The 26,096-nt window shown below is 45.8% G+C and overlaps 2 long non-coding RNA genes across 7 annotated transcripts in view; one reads left to right on the top strand and one right to left on the bottom strand.

Annotated features, from left to right (window-relative positions):
• Positions 1-26,096, bottom strand: part of LOC148146308 (uncharacterized) — a 979,539-nt gene that overhangs the window by 806,409 nt on the left and 147,034 nt on the right. The window lies entirely within an intron of this gene.
• LOC122546467 (uncharacterized) lies at positions 536-25,253 on the top strand. 2 transcript variants are annotated; one of them, XR_015760809.1, is made up of 6 exons: positions 536-643; positions 5,991-6,098; positions 9,209-9,317; positions 14,371-14,477; positions 21,317-21,528; positions 24,143-25,253. It is a non-coding gene; the product is annotated as an uncharacterized LOC122546467 (long non-coding RNA). The 2 variants fall into 2 exon arrangements; XR_015760808.1 differs by lacking the exon at positions 21,317-21,528.

Here is a 26,096-nt window from a genome sequence, read left to right as displayed (position 1 = left end):
GTCCCAGGCCCGTGTTTGCAGTAAATGAGGAATGGCCTCAGCGCGGCTGCAGGCCTGAGTGAGTGCCGCCATCTTTATTTGGGGCAACGATTCACTGGACACGTGCGCGACCGCCATCTTTGTAGGGGGCAAGGTGCAGCCAGGCGCATGTGCAGCCTTTCTCCAGTTTAGAGTCATTGTGATCACAGCAGCCAATACTGCTCTGATTCACCTCTGGGCTCCCTCATGGCCACTTTGTCAATATCTAGCTTCCTCAGTCTCCAACCATGGGTGTATTTTTGGTCTGTTTACTACTGTATTATTACTTTTATAGACCATTTGTAAATGAGTTTTTCACTGCGGCCCAGCCCCTGACCATGTACTGCTCTAATATCAGATTATTATTTTCTAGAATATATTCGACAGTCAAGAATTCTTTTTTCCAACAAGCAAGTGTATTTTCCTTCCATTTCTGACTATCAAATTCTGCACCATTTTCATTCCCTGTAATCCATTTTGCACTCCCTGAAACATCAACTGTGTTTCTCCTTCCACAGATACCTGTGATTAATGCCAAAGCCCTGTTGCTTGTAGAGAGGGTGATGTTTGACTTTCTTGTACAGCTGCAGTTTGTGTGGTGAAGGTGCTCCTACAATGTGGTTGGGTAAGAGACATTATAGATTATTCATTACAGCAACAGTGATGATTTGAAAATAATGTCCAAATCAACAACAGTTTGTATTTTTATTATCATGCTTATAATTTCACAAAAAAAACTATTGAGAACTTTAGACATAAGGCCAGAGGTGGAGATATTAGGTCAGGTGACCAAAAGCATTGCCAAAAAGCAGGTTTTGAGGGATGTCTTAAAGGTGGAAAGCAGACCTGTGAGGTTTTGGCTGCGAATTTCAGACTGTGCTGCTTCAGCAACTGTAGAAACAGCCACACAGGTGAAGTAATGAATTAACAAATGGTAGGGAGTCTCGAAGAAAATGGGTTGTCGAGGTCTCAAAGTGTGTGTGGTGCAGGGAGCTAGGGATTATCACAGCCAGGAATTAAATCAAGTGTGAGAATTTTAAATTGAGGGATATTGGCCAGGTGCTGGCAGGTGAGACTCGATTGGGTTGGAATATCTGGTCGGCATGGATGGGTTGGATTGAAGGGTCTGTTTCCATGCTGTACATCTCTTTGGCTCTATGTTGATTATGAATAGGAGCCTTTTGATGAATCAACAAGCAGAGATTTAGAATTTCCTGAGATTACAGGGAGGTTAAATTTGGGAAGCTGGCCCTGAGTGTGTTTGGAAAATGAAGTCAGGAGACAACACAAGGTGGATGAAAGTATATGAGCTGAGACAAGGGTGGAATCAGCTAGAAATAGTGGTCTTGGAGTGGGACTGAGTTATCACACTCATGTCACTTCTGGGATTCAGCTGGTTGCCAGATTGTGAATCAGGGCGGTAACACAATCGGGAGCTGAGTGGCCGTGATGGAGCCTAAAATGAGTGTCACTTAGCTGACTGTTGCTGAGCAGCGGCTGCTTGGTAGCTCTGTTGATGACATTTTCCATCACTTTACTGCTAATCGAATGTGGACTGATAGAGGGAAATTGGCTGGGTTGGATTGCCCTTTGTTTTTGTGTTGAACATCCCTGGGCAATGTTTCACATTATTGGTAGATGCTTGGTGGGTGGCAAGTTCTGGAGCACAAGCCATCAGTATTATTGCCAGAATATTGGCAGGGCCCGTAGCCTTTGCACGACTTAAGCATTTCTTGATGTTATTCAAACTCAACTGAACTGGCTTAAAACTCACATCTGTGATGTTAGAAACCACTGGAGAAGGATGAGATGGATCATCCCACTTTGAACTTCTGGCTGAAGATTGCTGCAAATGCTGTCATCTTATCTGGTGCATGAGTGTGTGAGGCCCCTCCATCAGTAAAGGTGGGGATTTCTGTGATCCTTCCTCCAGTGAGTTGTTTAATTGTCCATTACCGGTCACAACTGGGTGTGGCAGAACTGCAGTGCTCTGATCTGTTCCATTGGATGTTGGATCACTTAGCTCTGTTGCTTGCTACTGATGCTGTTTGATGTGCAGGTAGTTCTGTTTAATAGCTTCACCAGGTTGGCACTTCATTTTCAAGTCTGCCTGGTGCTGCTCATGGCATGCCTTCCTTTACTGTCCATTGTGGGGGGTGAGAGCAGGATTTACAAACCCATGAGATTACAGATTGTGCTGGAGTACAGTTCTGCTGCTGTTGATGTCCCACAGTTCCTCATAGATACCCAGTTTGAGATCCTACATCTGTCCCATTTAGAACTGTGATAGTGTCACTCAACACAAGGGAGGTTTTTCTCAAATTTAAGGCAAGACTTTGTCTCCAAAAGGAATCTGTGATGGTCGCTCGTACTGATACTGTCATAGACATATGTATCTGCCGCTGGTCAATTCATAACAATGAGATCAAGTATGTTTTTTCCTCTTGTTTGTTCCCTCACCACCCGCTGCAGACTCAATTGAGCAGCTATAACCTTTAGGACCTGGCCAGCTCAGTCAGTAATTCTGTTGCAGAGCTAGTCTCGATTATGGACATTGAAATCCTGTACCCAGAGGACATTTGACACCATTTTATTGCCTCAGTGCTTCCTCCAAATGTTGTTCAACATGAAGGAGAAGTGATTCATCCTCCAAGGGAGGACGGGACGTGGTAATCAGCAGGAGCCATGAGACTTCCTGGTCTCCGGAGCCAATGCTGTGTACTCCCTGGGCAAATCCTCCCTGTCTGTGCCACCACATCTGCCTGTCTGTCCTGCTGGTGGGACAGGACATATCCAGAGATTTCAGGAGAAAGTGAAAACTGCAGATGCTGGAGATCAGAGTCAAGAGTCTGGTGCTGGGAAAGCACAGCAAGTCAGGGTGATGAAGGGCTTAGGCTCGATACACCGATTCTCCTTCTCCTCGGATGCTGCCTGACCTGTTGTGCTTTTCCATCACCACAATCTCAATATCTTGGGATGGTGATGGTGGTGTCTGGTCATTGTCTGTAAGGGTTGAGTACGACTATGTCAGGCTGTTCCTTGATTGGGCTGTGAGACAGCTCTGCACATTTTGGCACCAAAATCCAGATGTTAGTCTGGAGGACGTTGCACCATCGAGAGGGCTGATTCTGTGGTTGTATTAAATGGTGCCTTCTTAGATGCCGAGTGGTCCATCCAGTTTCATTACTTTGTTGAGACTTTGCAGTGATTATTTCAGTGAGTAGCTTGCTGGGCGACTGTCAGGTTGGCAGGGTTTTTTTTTTGCCATTGACAATGGTTCCATGGAGATCAGGAGATTTCTAATTCCAGTTATTTTTTCTTGAATACAGATTCCACCATCTGCCAAGATGGGATTCGAACCAGGACTTCAGTCATTTGTTTTAATATTTTGGATAAAAGTTAAATACATTTGGTTTGTTCACTCGCTTTAAATATCACTTACCCAGGTTTTGTTTCTTTGTGAAACACTGTCCATCATTCTGTCTCCTCCATCCTTCTCTCCAACAACAAGAGTTTGGAGTACATGGAGTTTCTTTGTCACTAAGATTGAGATAATCCGATCTGTAGCTTCCCTCCCTCCCACTAGCCCACTAAGTCAAACTGCCTCACGTGGTGTTCCCGGTTTTTGTCCAAACCTACATCTTTCTCCAATCTCATCTCATGTCAAGCCTTATCAGAGCTCATCTTTACCCTTTACCCTAATCTCACTAAACCATAGACTTTCCAACTCTCTTTTCTCCTCCTCCACATCAGTCCCCCTCACCGATTCACAGACATTGTTCCTTGTTCTATCTTTTCTATTTATGGTCCTTCTCTCCCATTCTGTGAAAAACTGATATTTGACCTCACGGTTGTTGGAAAATCCTGCTCCATCTCCACTCTCCCTTTCCTTTCTGAATTCCTTGCATTTGGTGTCCCTCGTGGATCTATCCTTGGCCCCTCCTGTATCACACCTACATACTGCCAGGAGGTGACATTGTGCAAAAGTACCATGTTGGGTTTCACATGTACACTGACGATGCCCAGCTCTCCCTCCCCATCATCCCTCTCCATTACTCCACTGTTAATCAGTTATCAAACTGCTGACCACATTCCCACTACTCGATTAGGTGCAGTTTCCTCCAATAAAACATTGTAATGGTTAAACCCGTTGCCTAACAAGTTCCTTTCCCTAACTGCTGAGCCTCTCTCTCTCACTGGGAACTATGCAGCAGAACTACACTCTTCACAATACTGCTGTTATATCTGACGCGAAGCTGACCTTCTGATTAGACATCTACACAATCCCAAACACCAGGAATTCCAATCTTTAAACCGTTGCTTATCTCCTCCTCATCTCGGCTCCATTGCTACTGAAACCCCTTACCAGTGTCAGTGTTGCCTTAAACTTGACGAACCCAAAGCAGAACCCTTGATTCTGTAACTGGCTCAGAATCTGGTTTCAGAGCCCCCCCCCCGCCTCAGTATTTACCCTCAGACACATCAGTATTTATTCGGCCAAACCCCTGACGAATCTGGTGGTGCAGTCTGATTGTAGCTGGTGGAAATGATAGAAGATGATGTGTTGTATCTGGGTGGAAGGTAAGGACTTGGTGGAGGGGGGGTTCTCTCCTTGTTGCAGTTGGAGATGTGGGTTTCAAAGGCAGAGGTGCAGGAAGTGGAGGAGATACATTGGATGGTATTGACCACATGGGAGGGGAAATTGCAGTCCTCGAAATATGGGGCCATTTGGTATGTTCTGGCTTTTATGGGACACAGCAGTAAGCATGAGATGGAGATGTTGGCCAGGGAACAGGCTCGTGTGTTTTAAGTGGCAGGCAGCTGGAAGCTCGGGGTCTGTTTTTGCAGCAGGACGTAGATCATCTGTTGTCATTTCGGCCACCTCCACTGAGATGCTGCCAGACACAGGTTCCTGTCCCCTCCATTAACAGCTATGCACCCTTCCAGCCAGTTCGTAATCCACTCATTTTTCTTTCCAAATGTTCCAGTCTCTATTTGGGTTCTGTCCCTCCCTATTATTTACACTTTAACACCTATCTCCTGCAATACAAAGATCTGCAGGTTAGTTGAATTGGCCAAGCTAAATTTCCCATAATATTCAGGGATGTGTAGGTTAGGTGCATTAGTTAGGAGAAATATACAGTAGTAGGGTAGGGGAATGGGTCTGGGTGGAATACCCTTCGGAGGGACGCTGTGGACATTTTGGGCCGAATACCTGTTTCCATGCTGTCAAGATTCTAATTTTCCCAGCTCCCATCGGATCCGAGGAAGGGCCACTGGACATATTTCTGTTCCCAGATGCTGCCAGACCTGCTGAGCTTTCCCAGCACCTTCTGCTTGTTGTTCCTGATTGACACCATCCATACACCTTCTGGGTGTGATTCAGACAGGGGGAGGATACCACCACTGACCTCACAATGGGGTCCAGCTGATTGATGGCAGCTTCGGACCAATAGGAAAAGGTGGTGGGACTGGTGGACCAAGTGGAACCAGCTGGTCATCCAAACAATGGGAGTGAATGAGGGGCGTGGCCAGTGGGATGACACGTCACCAGTAACTCAGCCGATGCAGTGCCACGTGACTCGGCCGTTGGTGAATGTGCGAGACGCAAACAGGGAAGGGGAGAGTGGCCTCAGAGACAAGGAGATAATGAGTCACTTTAGACTGGGAAGTTTTAATTACACTCTGTGTGGTTCGTAAGTCTGAATTAGAAACTCTTAATCCTGCGTTTGCAGCAGATGGGAAAATGGCTGCGGCCCTCAGGCGGTGAAAGGTTCTGGGATATGGCCGCCATTGTTATTGGGGGTAAGGTACAGTGAAGCGCATGTGCATGTCCCCTTCCTATGATGGGTGGGGGGAGGCGTGCAACTTGAAGAGAGACATTTACACATCAAGCACATACCAAGAAAAAAGTATGTCTTTAATTCTTCCTGTACTGACTGTGAGTTTTGTTTTGTGAATTCATTTCATAGGATATTAAATCAGAATAATTGAGGCTGGGATCTCAAAAGCAAGTTTTTACTGTCAATGGAGTCATCAGGATCTGAATATCATTGGCATTTAACTGTGGAAGGAGAAAGGTTTGTCTGTTCTGTTTGTGGGAAGATATCTCAAATATTTTTGTTAAGCAGAAAGATGTACAAATTCGTGGTTGGATCAACCTTTGGGTGTGTGCTCTGTTCTGGGCCCTGCAGCTGAGGAAGGAGATATTGGCCTGAGAGTGGGCACAGATTTATACAAATTACACCTCGTCTCTTTGTAAGAACTCTCAGATTTAGACCCAACCACCCACTTCATGATGCTAACCTGTAAACTTCATGTTTTCAATTACCTGCAAACTTCCCATTAAAAATCCTTTTGGACTCAAATTCCAGTACCTTTTCAGGTGGAATGTTCCAGCTTCTGAAAAACTGTCTGTTCATTCAGAAACTGCTGACGTCCATGTTGACTCTGGGGTTACAAAGGGCTGAATTGAAAGATGAGGTGCTGTTCCTGATCTCCCATTGAGATGCATTGGAACAGTACAGGAGGCTGAGGGCAATGTAGGTATGAGCAGACAATGAAGATGACAGGGCTGCAACTGTGAGGGCTGCTTGGCTCAATGAGAGTGTTCTGGAGTTGGGTGTAAACAGACTGATGTGAGACAGGGAGAAGGTGAAGCTGAAACTCAGTTTTAGTTCAGGCCCTTCAGATATTCACATGATCCCAATGTGAACAGCCAGTTTTTAAGTGATACCTGCGGAATATTTGTTAACAGTTTGTAAAGTATTTTTCCTGAGGGCAGTTGAGAGTTAACCACATTGCTGAGGGTCTGGAGTCACATGTTGGCCAGATCAGGTGAGGATGACCGTTTCCTTCCCTACAGGATATTAGTGAACCAGATGGGTTTCTAACAATTGACAATAGTTTCATGGTCATCATTCGCCTTTTCATTCTAGATTGTATTGAATTCCAATGCCACCATCAGCCATGTTGGGATTCTATCCCTAATCCTCGGAACATTGCACATGTCACTCATCTGGCAGGAATACCATTAAGCCATTGCCTCCCTTTTAGCAATGTTTAAAAGAAAGTTCCATCATTCTAGGTGTACAATGTGAGATAAAATAATGCAACGTCCATGTGTCAGCCTCTCCGAAAGGTCAATCAACAGAAATTTGTTCGGGGCCAAATATTTCACTTTTTTTGCGGGGGGGGGGGGGGGGGGGGTTTATTAAACAAAAATGAATCCAAATAAAAATCTTATGCCACGGACATGTAATTTCTGAAGCCGGAGGGGGATTACAGAGACAGGGAGGGTTGTGGGGCCAGAGGGTAACTATTTTCCAAACATCACTGTGGTTTACATGGACTGCAGCATTTCAGGGAGGCGGTTACCCACCACTTTCTCCAAGACAAGTAAAGGTGGCCAGTAAATACTGGTCTGGGAGCAAAGGCAATCCCCAGTGAGTAAAACCAAGCAGTGACCTCTCTGAGCTGACTTGCTGTGAAGTTAAAAACCTCTCTGGAAATGGAGTGGGCAAAGAAGAGAAACAGTGACATTTCACAGCTGCCCTCAGAGAGACCTCGCCCTTGGAAGTACTCCGAGCCGGGGATCAGATCAGTGAGTTTCAGTCTCTTCAAATATCAATCTTAGCCGGTTTTATTTTATTCAATCTACAATAGTGAGTAAGGTGAGGATTTCTTTTTAATGTCTTAGGGTCTCTTGATTAAATGTTTAAGATATGAAACATAAGCATTGTTATTCTCGGGCAGTATTTTTCGAGCAGTAAGACTGTGTCTTTGTTTTGGTCTGTAGATTGTTAAGGCGGAGAGATGGCCTGTTGTAGAGTGGCGTGCTTTTCCTGTCGGATGTGGGAGATTAGGGAGAGTTTCAATGATCCTGATGATTATGTCTGTAGCAAGTGTGATTGCAAATCCTTTTGGATCGCATGGATTGTTGGAGGAGTGATTAAAGGCAGTGAGGAATTGACAGGAGCCGGGGGGTGTGATGGGTGGCAGTCTCAGGAATGCAGGATACTGTCAGGTAGATGGGTTACCGCCAGGAAAGCTAGGGGGGATAGGTCGGTACTGCAGGAGTCTCCTGTGGCTATCCCCATCTCAGGCAAGTATACTGTTTTGGAAAATATAGGTGGTCATAGACTTTCAGGGGAATGTAGCACTGACAATCAAGTTACTGGTACTGAGACTGGCTTTTAACATAATATGAGGTATATCCAGTTCCACAAGATCGATGGTGATAGGGGACTCTCTAGTCAGGGGCACAGTCTGCTGTTTCTGCAGCTGACAGTGAGACATCAGAATGGGGTGGTGCTGCCCTGGTGCCAGTGTCAAGGATGTCTCTGAGGGAGCAGAGTATTTTCAAAAGGGAAAATAACCAGTGGGAGGTCATTGTATATTGGTACCAATGGCATAGGAAGGGGAAAGCATGGGGTCCTGACGAGCAGGGAGATTTGCTAGTGCCACTCGGGAGGCATTAAACCAGTGAGGGAGTCGGGGTAATCCTAAAGAGATAGTGAGAAAAGAGGTGAGTCTGAGGCTGGTACTGTTCACCAGTCAGACTGTCAAGGTAGGCAAGAGCAAGTCACAGAATGAGGTGCGACGGACCAGTTGCACTGCATTTATTTCAGTGCAAGAAGCCTTACAAGTCAGGGAGGTAGGCTCAGGGTATGGTTTTGAACATGGCACTGGGATATTACAGCAATTACAGAGGCTTCACTCAGGGATGGATAGGACTGGCAGCTTCATGTTCCAGGGTATAGATGCTATAGCAAGTATAGAAAGGGGGCAACAGAACAGGGGGAGAGGTGTTTTTGATTAGGGATAACATTATGGCTGGGCTTCGGGAGGATATTCCTGGGAGTACCTCCAGGCAAGTTATTTGGTTGGTACTGAGAAATAAGAAAGGGATGACCATCTTACTGGGATTGTATTATAGACTCTCTCCCAATAGTCAGCGGGGAATTGAGACACAATTTTACCAGGAGACTTCAGTTATCTGTAAGAATATTATGGATGCAATGATAAGTGGTTTTAACTTTACCAACATGGCCTCGGAGTGCTGTAGTGTTAAGGGCTTGGATGGAAAGGTATTTGTTCAGTGTGTACGAGAACATTTCACAATCAGTTTGTAGGATGTACCTACTAGAGAAGGAACAAAACCTGATCTGTTTTCTTTATTCATTCACAGGATAAGGCTGTCACTGGCTCGGCCAGCATTTATTGCTGCGTTTACCCAGAGGGCAGTTAAGAGTCAACCACGTTGCTATAGGTCTGGAGTCCCATGCAGACCAGACCAGGTAAGGATGGCATTTTCCTTCCCTAAAGGTCATTAGTGAATCAGATGGGTTTTCCAACAATTGACAGTGGAATCCTTGTCGTCACTAGATTATTTTTTCCAGATATTTATTGAATTCACGTTCCAAAATCTGCCGTGATGGGATTCAAACCCGGGTCCCCTGAACCTGATTTGGGTCTCTGGATTAACTGTCTAGCGATAATTTCACTCCGTCATCACTGCCTCTTAGGAAATGAGGCAGAGTGAGTGACTGAGGTATCAGTGGGGCAGCGCATCAGCACCAAAGATCCCAGAGTATTGTGGCTCAGAGGTTAGTACTGCTTCCTCAGCACCAGGGACCTGGGTTTGATTCCAGCCTCTGGCAACTGTCTTTGTTGGAGTTGGCACTTTCTCCCCAGAGCTGAAAATGTGTTGCTGGAAAAGCGCAGCAGGTCAGGCAGCATCCAAGGAACAGGAGAATCAACGTTTCGGGCATAAGCCCTTCTTCCCATAGTGTCTAGATGCAGTATATGAGGTTTTGGGATGTGCAGGCAAATCTCTGCCTGATGTGAAAAGATCCTTTTGGGAACTTGGACAGATGTCAGAGGGAGGTGTTTCCGCACGTTTTACATCTCCCGTGGCAGCAAGGGAGGGTCAAGGGTGTGGAGCGTGGGTTGGTGGGAGGGAGTGGACCGAACAAGGAAGGCGCAGTGGGAATGGTCTCTGTGGAACGCAGATAGAGGTGGGGAGGGAAATATGTCTCTGGTGGTGGGGTCTGACTTTAGGTAGCAGAAATAACAGAGGTTAATGTGCTGTATCTGGAGATTAGTGGGTGGAAGGTGAAGACTGCAGGGTTATATTCTTTATTGTGGCTGAAGGGGTGGGGTAAAGGCTGAGGTGCGGGAAGTGGAGGGTATGTGTTGGAGGGCATTGTTGATCCAGTCAGAGGAAAATTACGGTCCGTGAAGTAGGTCTTTCTCAGATGTCCTGGAATAGAATCCAAAGAGATTAAACAAATATATCACAGACAAAAGATTAACTGGCCCAGAGAATAGGACCCCTTAAAGGCCAACAAGGCTGTCTATGGAACCACAGGGAGTGCAAAAGATATGCAAATATTTCACGATATTTTTACTGGAGAAGGAGAAGGAAGCTCGAGAGTTTGGAGAAATAAACAGTGATAACTTGAAAAGTATCCATGTTACAGAGGAGGTGGTACTAGATGTCCTAAATCGCATCTAGGTGGATAAAGCCCTGGAATATGATCAGGTGTATTCTGGAACTTTCTGGAAATCTAGTGAAGTGATTGTTGGGCCTCTCCTGAGGTATTTGTATCGTTGATAGCGACAGGTGAGGTGCCATTATTTTAAAACACTGGTAAGGAGAGGCCATGGAACAAGAAAACAGTGAGCCTGAAGTCAGTGGCAGGCAAGTTGTTGGAAGGGATTCTGAGGGACAGGATATCCATCTATTTTGGAAAGGTAAGGAATGACAGGGAGAGTCAATGTGGCTTTGTACGTGCACAATTGTGTCTCACTAACTTAACTGAATGTTTTGAAGTGACAAAGAAAATTGATTAATCCAGGCGGTGAATGTTGTTTATATGGACATTCAACAAGGTTCCACAAAGCAGACTGGTTAGCAGGGTTAGATAACATGGAATGCAGGGAGAGCAAGCCATTACAAAACTGCCTTGAATGTAGGAGACAGAGGATGATGATGGAGGGTTGTTTTGCGGACTGGAGGCCTGTGAGGAGCAATGTGCTGCAAGGATGGATATTGGGCCCTTAAATAAATGACTTGGATGTGACTATATGAGGTATGGTCAGTAGGTTTACAGAAGACACCAAAATTGGAGGTGTCGTGGACAGTGAAGAAGGTTAGTTCAGAATACAACAGGATCTTGATCAGATAGGCCAATGGGGCGAGGAATGGCAGATGGCGTTCAATTTAGATAAATGTGAGCTGTTGTATTTTGGAAAGGCAAATCAGGGCAGGACTTATACACTTAATTGTAAAGTCCTGTGGAACATTGCTGAACAAAGAGACCTTGGAGTGCAGGTTTATAGTTCCTTGAAAGTAGAGTCACAGGTAGGCGGCGTAGAGAATGCAGCATTTGGTACCCCCCCCCAGTTATTATTGAATGCAGCTTTTGTGACGTCATATTGTGGCTGGACAGGGCATTGATTAAAGCCTGTCTGGAATTCTGTTTTCAGTTCCAATCTCCCCGTTCTTGGAATAATGTTGAGAAACTTGAAAGGGTTCAGAAAATATTTGCAAGGATTTTGCCAGGGTTGGACGGTTTGAGCTATTGGAAAAGGCTGAATAGACTGGGACTATTTTCCCTGGAGAGTTGGAGGCTGAGAGGTGATCTTATAAAACCATGAAGGGCATGGATAAGGTGAGCAGTCAGGGACTTTTTCCCAAGTTCGGTGGGTCCAGAACTAGATGGTACAGGCTTAAGGTGAGAGGGAAAAGATTTAAAAGGGATCTAAGGGGCATCTTATTCATGTTGAGGGCATTGCAAGTATGGAATGAACTGCCAGAGGAAGGGGTGGAGGCTAGTACAATTGCAGCATTTAAAAGGCATTTGATTGTGTATATGAAGAGGAAGGTTTTAGAGGGATAAGGCTGAACCGCTGGCAAATGGGACTCCATTAAAACACTCCGTTATTGGTCAATGCATTGAATACAGAAGCTGGGACGTCATACTGTGGCAGGACAGGACGTTGATTGAGCCACATCTGGAATTCTGTTTTCAGTTTGAATTTCCCTGTTCTGGGAAGGATGTTGTGAAACTTGAAAAGGTTTGGACGAGATTTACAAAAACGTTGCCAGGATTGGAGGATTTGGGCTACAGGGAGAGGCTGAATAGGCTGGGGCTACTTTCTCTGGAGAGTCAAAGACTGAGAGGTGACTTCATGGAGATTTATAAAATCACGAGGGGTGTGAATAAGGTGAGCAGCCGGAGTCCTATTTCCTCAGGTTAGGTGGGTCCAAAACTAGAGCACATGGGTTGAAGTTGAGAGGGCAAAGATTTAAAAGGGATCGAAGTAGCAACGTTTTCAAGCTGAGTGCGGTGTGTGTATGGGAGGGGCTACCAGATGAAGTAGTGGAGGCTGATAAAATCACTACATTTAAAAGGCTTCCAATTGGGTACATGAATAGGAAGGGTTTTGATGGATACAGGCCAATAGATGGTAAATGGGAATCCATTAGTTTAGGATTCCTTGTTGGCACGGACGAATTGGATCGAAGGTCTGTTTCTTTGATCTTAATAAATTAAGATGTATTCCTCTATTGTGTGGAGAGCTAGCTGAAGCACAGATAATTATCTTTGGAGCTGAGAAGGTGAAGCAGTGATTTCGATCTGGTGCAGACTTGGTTCCAAGGTCTTGAATTTGCAGAGAGAGAGAGGAATTGTTAACACTTTCAAAATCTTTAGTAACTACATTCAAGTAATTGGCAAATAATACAAGGTGAAAATGTGAACACTATTTTACTCAAAGTTCTGAGCATCTGGAACAGTCTGAACGACACAGATTCAGCAGGTATTCTGAAACAGACTTGGAATTTACTTTTTAAGGAAAGATTTGGGGGGCTGTGGGCACATGGGAGGGGACTTGAGACAGACTTGCAGCATCTCCAGAGGGAGAGAGTACAGCCCCAATGGGCTGAATAGCCCCCAGCCCCTGTGCTCTGTGATACTGTCCCATTCACTGTGAATTATGAAGCTCATCCCAGGGCAGAGAGAGGGATTAGCCCTCCACTCTCATCACAATGGTGTCCGGCTGATTGACGGCAGCTCCAGACCAATGGGAGGAGAGTCTGTGTGGTCCTGCAGCCAATGGGATTGAATGAGGGGTGTGGCCATCAAAACAACACCTGTCCATGAGCTGTGCAGGTGCAGTGTCACTGTTTGGGGTTGGGAGAGACAGCAGAGACTGGGACAGATACTGTTGGACCTGAATTACAAACTCCCGGTAAATTAAAACCAAAAGAACTGCGGAAGATGTAAATCAGAAACAGCAACCAGGAGGTTCTGGAAAAGCTCAGCAGGTCTGGCAGCATCTGAGAAGAGAAATCAGAGTTAAAGTTTAAGATCCGGTGTCCCTTCCACAGAACAGATGTTACTGAGAATAAAAGTCAGTTGATGTGCAGAAAATAGTGTGGGGGAAGGATAAAAGGAGTAAAGGATAGGTGGGGATAGAGTGAGAGGAACAGTTGGATAAAGGATAACCATCTGGCTGGGGGAGGTTGACTAGTTGTTAATGGAGACTGTTAATGGCTAACCATAGGTAATGTGTAATGGCAGGCTGTGAGAACAAGGACTGGTGTGTGGGGTAGGGGGCTACGACATGAGGTTGCTAACCATAGGTTAACCACTAACTGTCTCCAGTATAAGCTGTTGCCCACCTATATCACTCCACGATTGGAGCTGCCGAGGACACAAACCTTTGGAATATCCTCCCGAACCCCGTCTGTCCGCCTTAAAGATGGATCTAAAAATCGTTCTCTTTAATCAACATTTTCATCATTCGTGAAGGATTTTAGGAGATTTGTCAATGTGAAAGGCTCCATACAATGCACGTAGTTGTTGTTATTGTCTGACATCAGGAGAAACAGGGATGAGCCCTCTCTCTCTCACACCTAATGAACAGCAGCAAAAGCAGGAAGCACTGAGCATGCTCCAGCCCACAACGGGCCTCGGATTATTGATGTCAGCGCAGGACCAATAAGAGTGGGGGAACGGGGGCTAGAGGTGCTTGTTGGGCCTTCAACCAATCGGAGTGAATGAGGGGCGGGACTATACTCAACCACGTGATAAACTTCACTGACAGCACAGTGTTGTTGTGACCAAGGCATTGGCAATGTGTGAAGGTGAAGGGCAGGGGAAAGGAAAGACATTGACCAGGAAGAGAAGGAAATTTTCATGGTATGGGATGAGAGGCTTTACAGAACTTAGTGCATATTGTAAAACACAAATTTCAAAATCCAAATTCTGCACCATGTTCCCTCCCTATAATGCATTTTGCACTCCCTGAAATATCAACTGTTTGTTTCTCCCTCCACAGATACCAATGATCAATGCCAAAGCCCCATTGCCTGTGGAGAAGGTGATGTTTGACTTCGTTGTACAGCTGCAATTCGTGTGGTGAAGGTGCTCCCACAATGTGGTTGGGTAAGAGCTGTTATAGATTATTCACTCAGCAACATTTAAGAGTTGACAATGTATGTGCAAATCAACAACAGTTTGTTTTTTCAATCATGTTTATAAATCCACAGAAATACTATTGAGAACTTCTGACAAAAGGCCACAGATGGGGATATTAGGTCAGGTGATCAAAAGAATTGCCAAATAAGCAGGTTTTGAGGAATACCTTAAAGGAGGAAAGCAGGTCTGAGGGCGTTAGGGTGGGAATTCCAGACTGTGTTACCTTGGCAACGGTAGAAACAGCCAGACAATTGAAGCAATGAATAAACTCATCGTTGGGAGTCTGAAAGAAAATGAGTTGTCGGGGTCTCACAGGTTGTGTGGTGCAGGGAGACAGGGATGTTCACAGCCAGGAATTACATCAAGGGTGAGAATTTTAAATTGTTGCTTGTTAATAGGAGCCTTTTGATGGATCAACAAGTTTTGGTACAAGTGAGCACTTGGGCAGGAGGGTTTTAGATACTCTTGAGATTACATGTAAGTTGAATTTGGGAGGCTGGCCAGGAGTGTTTGGATAATGAAGTCTGGAGATAACACAGGGATGGACGAGTATTTCGGTCAATGAGCTGAGACTAGGGTGGGGTTAGGTGATGTCACTAATGTAGAAATAGTGCTTTTGGAGTTGGGCTGCTGCTCCTCCTCATCACACCCCCTCACCAAATCACATATTGTTCCTTGTTCTACCTGTCTGTCTTTTCTGGTTATGTCCTTCTCTCCCATTCTGCTACAAACTAATATTTGACCCCACCGTTGTTGGAAAACCTGCTCCATCCCGACTCTCCCTTTCCTTTCTGAATTCCTTATATTTGGTGTCCCTCAAGGATCTCGCCTTGGTCCGTCCTGTTTCTCACCTACACACTGCCAGGAGGTGACATCGTCCAAAAGCACTGTGTTCGGTTTCACATATACACTGACAATGCCCAACTCTCCCTCCCCATCATCCCTCTCCATTACTCAGTTATCAAACTGCTCATCACACTCCCACTACGCGATTGGCTGCAATTTCCTACAACGGACCGTTGCAATGATTAAACCCATTCCCTTCAGTTGCTATTACAAATTACTTTCCCTTACTGCTGAGCCCCTCCCTCTCCCTGGGAACTGTCTGAGGCAGAACCGCACTCTTCACAATATTGCTCTCATATCTGACCCCAAGGTGACCTTCTGATCAGACATCTACACAATCACAAACACCAGGAATTCCAATCTCTTAAAATGTTGCTGATCTCCACCTCATTCCAGCTCCATTGCTAATGAAACCCCTGATTCGTGTCGGTGTTGCCTTAAACTTGACGAATCCAAAACAGAACCCATGATTCCGTGACTGACTCAGAATCTGGTTCCAGACTCCCTCATGATGGGAAACATCCACTCAGTATTTACCCTGTCAAACTCCTTAAGTATCCTGCATGTTACAATGAGATCCCCTCTCATTCTTCCCAAATCCAGTGAGTAGAGTCCCAACGTCTTCAGTCTTTTCTTAAAAAATAATCCCTGCTAACCAGGGATCATCCCAGTCAATTTTCTGTGAAATGCCTCTGATGAAATGATGTATTTCCTTAAATAAAGGGACCAAAACTTCTGTCATTACTCCAGATGTGGTCTGACTCGCATTTTATAAAGTTACTCTCAGGTATATACTCCAAACAACTCCCTTTAAACTTGCACAGATGTTGTTGGAAATGCTCAGCAGGTCATGTAGCATCTGTGAAGGAAAATCAGTTAAAGTTTCTGGTCTGGTCACCCTTCCTCAGAGACGTTAACTCTAATTTATTTTCACACCTGCTGTTAGACCTGCTGAGCATTTCCAGAAACTTCTGTTTCTCTTCCTGGTTTACAGAATCTTCAGTTCTTTCGGTTTTCACACCCTTTAAACTTGCCATCTCTCCTCTAGAATTTGTCATTTCCACATTAGAAAAAAGATTCACATTTGCTTGGTCTCCCCTACCCTGGGAAAAAAGAAACCATGACTAGTCACCCTATTGCTCCTCATAATTTTATAAAGTTCGATAAAGCCACCTAAAGTGTCCAGTGCTGCAGGGAAATAGCCTCATCCTATTCAGCCTCTTCCTATGGTTCAAATGTTCCAATACTGGCAACACCCTGGAAAAACTTTTCTGAATTCTTGCAAGTTTCCCAACATTTTTCCTGTAACAGGGAGACTGGAATTGGAAGCAGTCTGGGGTTTCCAAAAGTGGCCGAGCCAATACACTGTACAACCGAAACATGATCTCCCAACTCCTATCCTCAATGCACTGCCCAATAACAGCTAGCATACAGCACACCACCTTCACCGACCTGTCTACCTTCAACCACACTTTCAAGAAACTATCAACCTACACTGCATGGTCTGTTTGTTTGTCAACACTTCCCAGGAACTTGTCATTAAGAGGTAGAGTCCTATTCTGATAACATCTTTCTGAAATCAGGGAGACCACAATTGAATGCATTATTCTAAAACTGGCCTCACCAATGCCCTACTCAGCCACAACGTGACCACCTAACCCCTATACTCAGTGACAGAATCCCCACAGTGTGGAAGCAGGCCATTCGGCCCATGAGACCATACCAACCATCGGAACAGTATTCCACCCTAACTCTGGAACCTACAATTACACAAAGCTAATCCATATAAACTTCATGTCTTTGGAATTGTGGGCGGAAATTAAGAGCACCCAGAGGAAGCCCACGCAGACACAAGGGGAGAATGTGCAAATACCACACAGACAGTTGAATCAAACCAGAGTCCATTTATTGACCAGCACATTCCATTAAAGGTCAGTGTCCCAAATGCCACATTCAGCACCTGATCTCCCTGAAACTCCACTTTCCAGGAACTATGCAGTTGTTCTGAGCCCTTCAGAGGAAATTAAGGTGAGGAGGAGAAAACACGAACAGGGTTGAGTTGTAGATCTATAAAATAACTCTCCATCTTCCCCCTCTCTGTTCCCCCCGTCTCCCCCCACTCTGTATGGTTCCCCCCCCTCTATCGGTCAGTCCTTTGTCGCTCCCCCCCACCTCGTCGGTCGCCCCTCCCCCGTTGGTCTGTCCCACAATCTGTCGGTCTGTCCCCCCATCTTTTGCCCCCTCGGTCTGTCGCCCCCCTGTCGGTCCCACACCCGTCTTCTTCCCCCTCCATCGGCTGCCCCCCCCTCAGTCTGTTCCCCCTCTTTGTCGGTCGCCCCCCCAACCGTCGGTCGCCCTCTCTGATCGCCCTGTCTGTTTCCCTCCTCTCTAATCCCGCTTTCTGTGTCACCCCTCTCTATCCCCCCCTCTGTCCCCACCCATTTCTGTCCCAACCCTCTCGATCCATCATCCCTCTCTGACCCTCCACCCACCCCCTCTCTGCCTACCCTCCCTTCCCTGTCCCCTAGTTCTGTACTCCCCCCTCCGCAGGGAAAATATCTTGTCTATTTACCCTATCCATGCCCGGCCTGATTTTAAAAATCTCTTTCAGGTCACCGTTCAGCCTCTGACGCTCCAGGGCAAACAGCCTATCCAACCCTGGCAACATCCTCTACTTCTTTTCTGACCTCTTTCAAGTTTGAGAACATCCATCTGATAGGAAGGAGACCAGAATTGCATGGAATATTACAAAAGTTGCCAAATCAATGTCCTGTACAGCCCCAATATGACCTCCCAACCGCTACACTCAATGCTCTGACCAAAAAAGGCAAGCAGACCAACTGCCGCCTTCACTATCCTATCTACTTGCTACTCTACTGTCAAGGAACTATGAACCTGCACTCCAAGGACTCTTTGTTTAGCAGCACTCTCCTGGAACTTACTATAAACTGTATAAGTCCTGCTAAAGTTTGCTTTTCCAAAGTGCAGCAGCTTGCATTTTTCTGAACTGAACTCCTTACCCCATTCACCCTTCTGATCCAGATCCCCTTGTACTCTGAGGTAATCTTTTTCACTGTCTGCTACACCTCCCATTTTGGTGTCATCTGCAAACTTACTAACAATACCTCTTATGTTCACATCCAAATCATGGATATAAATGATGAAAAGTAGTGGATCCAGCACCGATCCTTGTGACACTCCATTGGTCACATGCCTCCAGCCTGAAAAGCCCCCTCTGCCTTCGACCTTCGAGCCAGTTCTGTACTCCGTGCGATCTAACCTTGCTGACCAGTGTCCCCTGAGGAACCTTGTCAAACACATTACTGAAGTCATGTAGATCATGTCCATGCTCTGACCTCAGCAATCCTCTTTGTTACTTTTTCAAAAAAACTGAGTCAAATTCATGAGACATGATTTCCCATGCACAAAGCTGTTTAGATTAGATTACTTAGTGTGGAAACAGGCCCTTCGGCCCAACAAGTCCACACCGACCCACCGAAGCGCAACCCACCCATACCCCTACATTTACCCCTTTAACCTAACACTATGGGCAATTTAGCATGGCCAATTCACCTGACCCGCACATTTTTGGACTGTGGGAGGAAACCGGAGCACCCGGAGGAAACCCACGCAGACACGGGGAGAATGTGCAAACTCCACACAGTCAGTCGCCTGAGTCAGGAATTGAACCCGGGTCTCTGGCGCTGTGAGGCAGCAGTGCTAACCACTGTGCCACCGTGTCTCCCAGCTGTCCCTGCCTGAGCCTCCAAACAGAACCTTCCTGTAGTTTCTCTCCTGTCAGACTCTGCCATTGCTCAGTTTGTCCAGGAGTCCCTGTTGCTGCTGCACTGATCCTGTCGCTCACTGACCTGTCCATCCCCCAGTGTCCTCCAACTTCATTCATTGTTTACAATCTCATTACCCCAGTTCTCCTGTTATTAGAATCCAAGATTTAACTCTGTACATTGGGGTCTGCGTTGCCCAGTTATAGGTGTTAATATTCTGGATGAAGTTCAAGTACACCAGCATTTTGTCAGTGAGTGTGTATTGAGTCTTGTTAATGTCACCAACACAGGTGAGTTCCTTTAGAAAGGCAGTCCCCGTATCCCTTGCCCACCAGGAAATAGTGGCAGTGTCCTTACCTCTGAACCAGGAGGATCAGGCTCAGAGTTGAGGTACAGCATCTTTGAAGAGGCTGATTAGTAAACCTGCCCAAGCCACCAGGCCATGCTATCTCCCAGCTGTCCCTGCCTGAGCCTCCAAACAGAACCTTCCTGTAGTTTCTCTCCTGTCAGACTCTCCCATTTTTCAGTTTGTCCAGGATTCCCTCCTGCTGCTGCACTGATCCTGTCGCTCACTGACCTGTCCATCCCCCAGTGTCCTCCGCATTCATTCATTGTTTACAATCCCATTACCCCAGTCCTCCAGCCCCACACCTTCCCGTCTATAGAGACTGCTCAGTGGTTAGCACTGCTGCCTCACAGCACCAGGTACCCGGTTTCGATTCCAGCCAAACCCAGAGTTTGTGCATTCTCCCCGTGTCTGAGCGGGTTTCCTCCGGGTGCTCCGGTTTCCTCCCCCAATCCAAAGATGGGCAGGACAGGTGAATTGGCCATGCTAAATTGCCCATAGTATTAGTTACATTAGTCAGGGGTAAATATAGGGTCGGGGAATAGGTCTGTGTAAGTTACTGTTTAGAGGGCCATTATGGACTTGTTTGGCCGAAGGGCCAGTTTCCATACTGGAGGGATTTTGATATATTGGGCAGCAGCTGCTGTCAATCACCCAGGCTCCTGTTTGATTGGGAGCACGTGCTGTAGGAGAGGAGACCAGTGTATGGGTGCAGTGCTGGCCAATTGTGGGAGTATGCACAGTGCCTGGGAAGGAGGTTGTGGTGTGAGTGATTAATCTGTCATGGGCATCTTCCTCTCTCTGGGAGCAGGACCCAGGGGTGTGGCCCGTTTCCTGGCCCCCTGACATGTGATCAGAGTATCAGTGGTGCAGCATTTTGCAAAAAGTTATCAGAACTCTTTTGTGAAGATTCAGGGTTTTTATGGAAAGCGACAAGGACGGGCCTGCAATTAGAGTTCTAATTTGGTTCATTTTAGTAAGACGGGATTTGGCCAGAGTGTGCAGGAAACAGTGTATGCAGGAAGAGCTAGGAAACTGAATTCAAAGAGAGGAGAAAGAGTGTGAGAACTGGGTGTGGAGGAAAGGAGTGAGGAGATTGGTTTGGATTTCAGTTCATAGAAGAAATAAATAAATCCATTGACGTTGTCACGTCGGTTCCAGCACCATGGGGAAATACTGGAAATATGAAGAATGCAGTGTAGGTTTCAGTTATTAAACTGTAAAAAGTGCAGAACAAGGATGTTGCCAGGGCTCAGGGGTCTGAGAAATAGGAAGAGGTTGGACAAGCGAGGATCTGTTTGTTTAGAGCAGAGGAAACTGAGGGGGTACTTTTCTAGAAGTGTATAAGACCATGAGAGGCATGGGTAAGGTGAGTGCATTCAGTCTTTTTCACAGGGAATCAAGGACTGGATGGCGTCAGTTGAAGGTTAGAGGGGAACTAATAAAAGGGAAGCTGAGGGGCAACTGTTTTACACAGAGGGTGGTATGTAAATGGAATGAGCTGCCAGTGGAAGTTGTTGAGGTGGGTACACTCACAACAGGTAAAAGACATTTGGATAATTACATGGATAGCAAAGGGTCAGAAGCAAATGGGCCAAGTGCAGGGAAATGGGGTTAGCGTGGATGGACATTCTGGTCAGTATGGGCCAGTTTGGGCCAAAGGGCCTGTCTCTGCTGCAGGATGCTATAACTCTAAGTGCATCTGCTATTTCTCCCACTAACTCTGTTGGTATCCTGGGATGTATTCCATCAGGGCAATGAGACTTGTCTACCTTTAGCTCCATTAGCTTGCCCAGCTCTAACTCTTTCACGATAATGGTTATTTCTAGGTCCTCACCTTCCTCAGTCTCCTTATCAATTACTGGCATGTTCTTCCTATCCTCCACTGTGAAGACTGACTGCTGTGTACTCATATTCCTGAACCCTGCTGGATAGGAATAACTGGGCACAGAACTCTGAGAGGTCTTCTTTGAGTCTTTATTGATGAAACATGACAGTTACCTGGATAGTGTACATGCAGAACACCTCCAGGCAGCATCAGGTAACTCCCCGCCTGTCCGATGTATGGCTCCCATTCTTATACCTTTGTGGTTTGGGACTTTGAATAGAGACTGTCTCAGTATTATCTCCATGGCAACGGCAGTTAGAAAGTCGAGTTCAGTTTAGCACTTTGTGGTTAAAACGCACACCCCTCCCCCACGCCCCTGTGGCTTCCTCAAGTATTTGACAGACGCTTCAGTTTCAGTAGGGTATCTATCAGGATTCTGATGTGGAGGAGCCGGTGTTGCGGTGGGGTGAACAAACTTATTAATCACACAATACCAGGTTATAGTCCAACAGGTTTATTTGGAAATACAAGCTTTGGAGTGTGCTGTGAGTTTTAACTTGATCAGGATTATCTCTATGGTAATAGTTCAGTGCTTCAACAATTACAGAGGCCATATGTTCCCCACACAGTAAGTTCCCCTCTCGCAGTGTAAACAGCTATTCCAGCCCTGGGGATAACTACTCATCACTTTTCTCCCCCAATCCCATCTAGCTTTCTGTTGATCTTTAAAGTGTTTCTAATCTCCTAGTTTCTCCATGGTCTTTGCCAATTTGTATGCATTCTATTTCAATTTGATAGACTCCCTTATTTCCTTAGCCACTCATGGCAGATTACTCCTTTTCCTTCAGTCCTTCCTTTTCACTGATATATACTTTTGCTGAGCACTTCGAAAAATTGATTTGGTATTCCCCCACTGTCCGTCAACTTTCCCACCGTAAAGTCTTTGCTTCCAGTTTACATTAGCCAACTCCTGTCTCATCCTATTGTAGTCTCCTTTGTTTAAGCACAGGATCTTGGGATTGGATCTAATCTTCCAGCTTTCCAGCTGTGTTCTAAATTCAACCAGATTTATCAGAAGTCTTTTATCAGATTACGAGGTGAGGCGATGTTTCCTGGGTGTTTTGCGTTTCATTGTCAATGACCTTGGCTTTGTAGTAAAGTATAGGATAGATATTCACAACAGAGTATTCTGGACGGTGTGAATGTACTGCACAGTCTAAAACCATAAATCACTGTCTCCCCACAGTTTAAAATTGCAAAATCATTATCTCCTATATGCCTCCTCACTACCTAAGTTTGGAACGCTAATCCACCTGACTATCCTGCATTTTTCAAAATCTCCTTTGGTGAAGTTGGTGATTTTTGGATTCAGCTTTCCGGTTATTACCGTAAGAAGATACGCACTGGGCACAGGAGAGGCAATGCAGCCGTTCGAACCAGCTCCACCATTTAATACCATGATGATTGAGCTCACCTCGGTCTCAGGAGGATTTTCCCACCTGTTCTCTCTCACCCTTTATCTCATTGCAAAATAAACATCTGCATCTCTTCATTAAATCTGCTCATTGTTCTGGCAACCACCACATGTTGAATAGGGAATTCCACAGATTCACAGCACATTGAGACAAGTTCATTCTTCTTCATGAGAATATAATAGAGTTCCTATAGTGCAGAAACAGGGTATTCATCCAACGAGTCCACACCAACCTATGATGAGCATCCCATTCAGACCCACCCTATCCCTGTAACCCTGCATTTCCCATGGCTAATGGCCTAACCGGCACATAGATGGACACTGTGGGCAATTTAGCATAGGCAATTCACCTAACCTACACATCTTTGGAGTGTGGGAGGAAGCTCGAGCACCCTAGGAAACCCACACAGACATGCTGAGAACGTGTAAACTCCACACAGTCGCCTCTGGCTGAAATAAAATCCGGGTCCCTGACGCTGTGAGGCAGCAGTGCTAGCCACTGAGCTACATCTGCTTAATATCTGCTACCCCTTATTAACCTCCCCACCCCGCAATTGGCTGAATCTATGTTCCTTCCGTCAGAAATCAGATTGTGGAAGCCGATGTCTCAGTAAAATCCAGTAACAGCCCGTGCCTGAATGGGGATCCTATACACAACACCCTCCAGCCCTCACCTTTCATTCACTATCCAGAAACATGTCTTCAGTGGCTTCATGGGGGCTACAACTCCCACAATCCCTGAGGCAGCGACCACGCATGTGCGGGGAAGCCCAGAACTGCACGTGTACAGAATATGGGTGGATTTTGGAGCATGTGCTTTGGGGCAATTAGCGGAAAGCATTTGACATTGTGATTGGCTGGAGGAGGAACGTATCAGCTTGTAGTATTGACGGGTTGGGGGGGTCAAAGTGTCACCATACCCACATGGGCCCAAGTTCCATCCCCAACTTGTCATAATGCTTGGAATCAACCAATGGGAAACAAAGAAGGATGTGGCCCATTCTCCCAGACTGAAGGTTCCTCTTCTGTCCAGGATCTGCCACCTCCCTTTCTGTCTCCTTTTGATTTATTCTCCTGTTACATTATTGACTTGCAGCAACTGAAGGGAAATTGAGTAAACCCAGAAAGGGTGCAGAGTCTAACCAGGGACGGGAAGTGGTGGCATGGATCTGTTTACCAGTAACTCCATGAGAATGGCGGCGGGTACATTCGGGACAGCAGAGGCAGAATGGTGTGAGAGAGTAAGTGGGCTGCAGCGTTACAGCTTTGGCGGAAGAAAGGGAAAAAATATATTCCAGAGAAGCTAGAATTGTCTGCTCTGAATTTCTAATCTGTATATATTCCTTTATACAGGGTGCTCGATGCTGAAGATTTGCAGTCTGAAATCTCAAACTCATGTGCAGATCATGGTTATGTTAACGAGCATTTGAAGAACCAAAGATGGAGAATAACTTGGACAAAATCCAGCGAAACTCTCCCTCCCAACATTGTTGGTCTTTCTGTGCCAAATGGACTGTGAGTGGTTCAAGACAGCAGCTCACTACCATCTTCTCAACGGTAACGAGAGATGGGGAATAAATGCTGGCTGAGCCAGTGATGCCCATTTCTTGGAAAAGGTTTCTATCTCTCGTTGCTGAAACCAGGTTGATGTTACTGCAGGATGATGAGGGATGCTGACTGCATCCTCCAGGAGGCAGAACCATCACATTACCCCTGCCAACACCGACACAGTAACACAGCAGCGCCACTGGAACAAAAGGCAGTGAAGCCAAAGGAGGACTGAGATATAGTTCTTCGAGGTAAAGCCATGAAAGGGGATTGGAACACAGCAGGAACAGGAGACTGAGCTGGATGGTCAGCTGTTTCCCATTGAATGGTGGACAGGATTGAAAGGCCGAATGGCCTCCTGCTGCTATCTCCCAGGTATGTATATAGCCATGGAGCCCGGGTAGGAAGAAGTAGGCAGGGCAGGGATTCTGCAGGCGAATGCACTTCCACATCAGTTATCAGTGAGGGACGGTTTGATGGATTTTATTTAACATTTGTCTTTAACACAAGGTTTGTGAATGTGATTTTAAAATATTGCAGCTATTTATTCCACAATAAATAAAACTAAAAGAAAAGAAATGAAACTATCTGAATATAACAGTTTTTAAAATTTCAAATGCCCTTGAGAACAAAATCCTGTCTCTTCCCGGACACCATCACTTTCCAGTTACTCAAGCTCCAGGGAAATATTCCCTCCCTGTCTGAACCTCTGGTTTGATTTAACTGATTTTCAGTTCTCGTTCTGTGATCTGTGAAGCGTTCTTTATTCCCCATTTCTCTCTCACAACTGAGCAACCTTCCCACCATCAACATCATCATTACACCTTTTTGGTTCACATATAATCACCAGCAGTAAACCACCCATGTAACCAATTGAATATTTATAAACAACGCCCCTTACAGGCAAAGCAAACCATTACAAATGACAAAGTGGGAAGAGACCAAATCAAAGTAGAGTTGTGGATGAGGAGGCAGCGGTGGAGATAAAGCACTATGTCCCCTGCAGTGCCCACCTCTATCTAAAGGCATCGGGAGAATTGATGTACACCACATGCTCCTTCTCCAAGGGCACCCTGTTGTGTCGCCTTTATCCTCAATCATGGACTAAAATCCCTACAGTGTGGAAGGAGAGCATTGGTCCATCAAACGCCACCAACTAACCAAAGACCATCCCATCTGGAGCACTCCACCCCTGTAACACTGCAATTCCCATGGCTGATCCACCAAGTCTGCACAATCCTGGACACTGTGGACAATTTAGCATGGCTGATCCACCTAACCCACAAATCTTTGGACTGTGGGAGGAAGCCAGAGCACCTGGAGTGGACCCACACTATCCTGGGGAGAATGTGCACACTCCACCCAGGCTGTTGACCAAGGCTGGACTCCAACCTTGTACCTGATGCTGTGAATCAGCAATGCTATAAAGCAATTTATTTCAAAACAGATGATCCCTGCGCATTGTCACATTGCTGTTTGTGGAGACTTATTGCCCAGAGAGACTTTCTGAGATACAGAAAGAGACAATATAAATTCAGTCAACTCCTGCCGAGTTAACCTGATTAACAACAACATCAATACTCCTACAGTGTCATCAGATCTCGTACCTACTCTATCATTTACGATTTTTAACCCATGGGAAGTTTGTTACCAGCTTCGATGACAGCCATAATGCTCTGACCACTTTGACGGAGCCAGTGCAAGTCATTTCTAATAGTTATCAATAGATTGAATCTAAACAGGATGCCCCACAACAGGA

This window comes from Chiloscyllium plagiosum, unplaced genomic scaffold (genome assembly GCF_037043375.1).
Source record: "Chiloscyllium plagiosum isolate Xiang-an unplaced genomic scaffold, Cpla_swu_hap1 HiC_scaffold_21, whole genome shotgun sequence".
NCBI classification, from domain to species: Eukaryota; Metazoa; Chordata; class Chondrichthyes; order Orectolobiformes; family Hemiscylliidae; genus Chiloscyllium; species Chiloscyllium plagiosum.
Note: the sequence above shows the minus strand (reverse complement) of the source record. Positions and strands in the feature narration are given on the sequence as shown.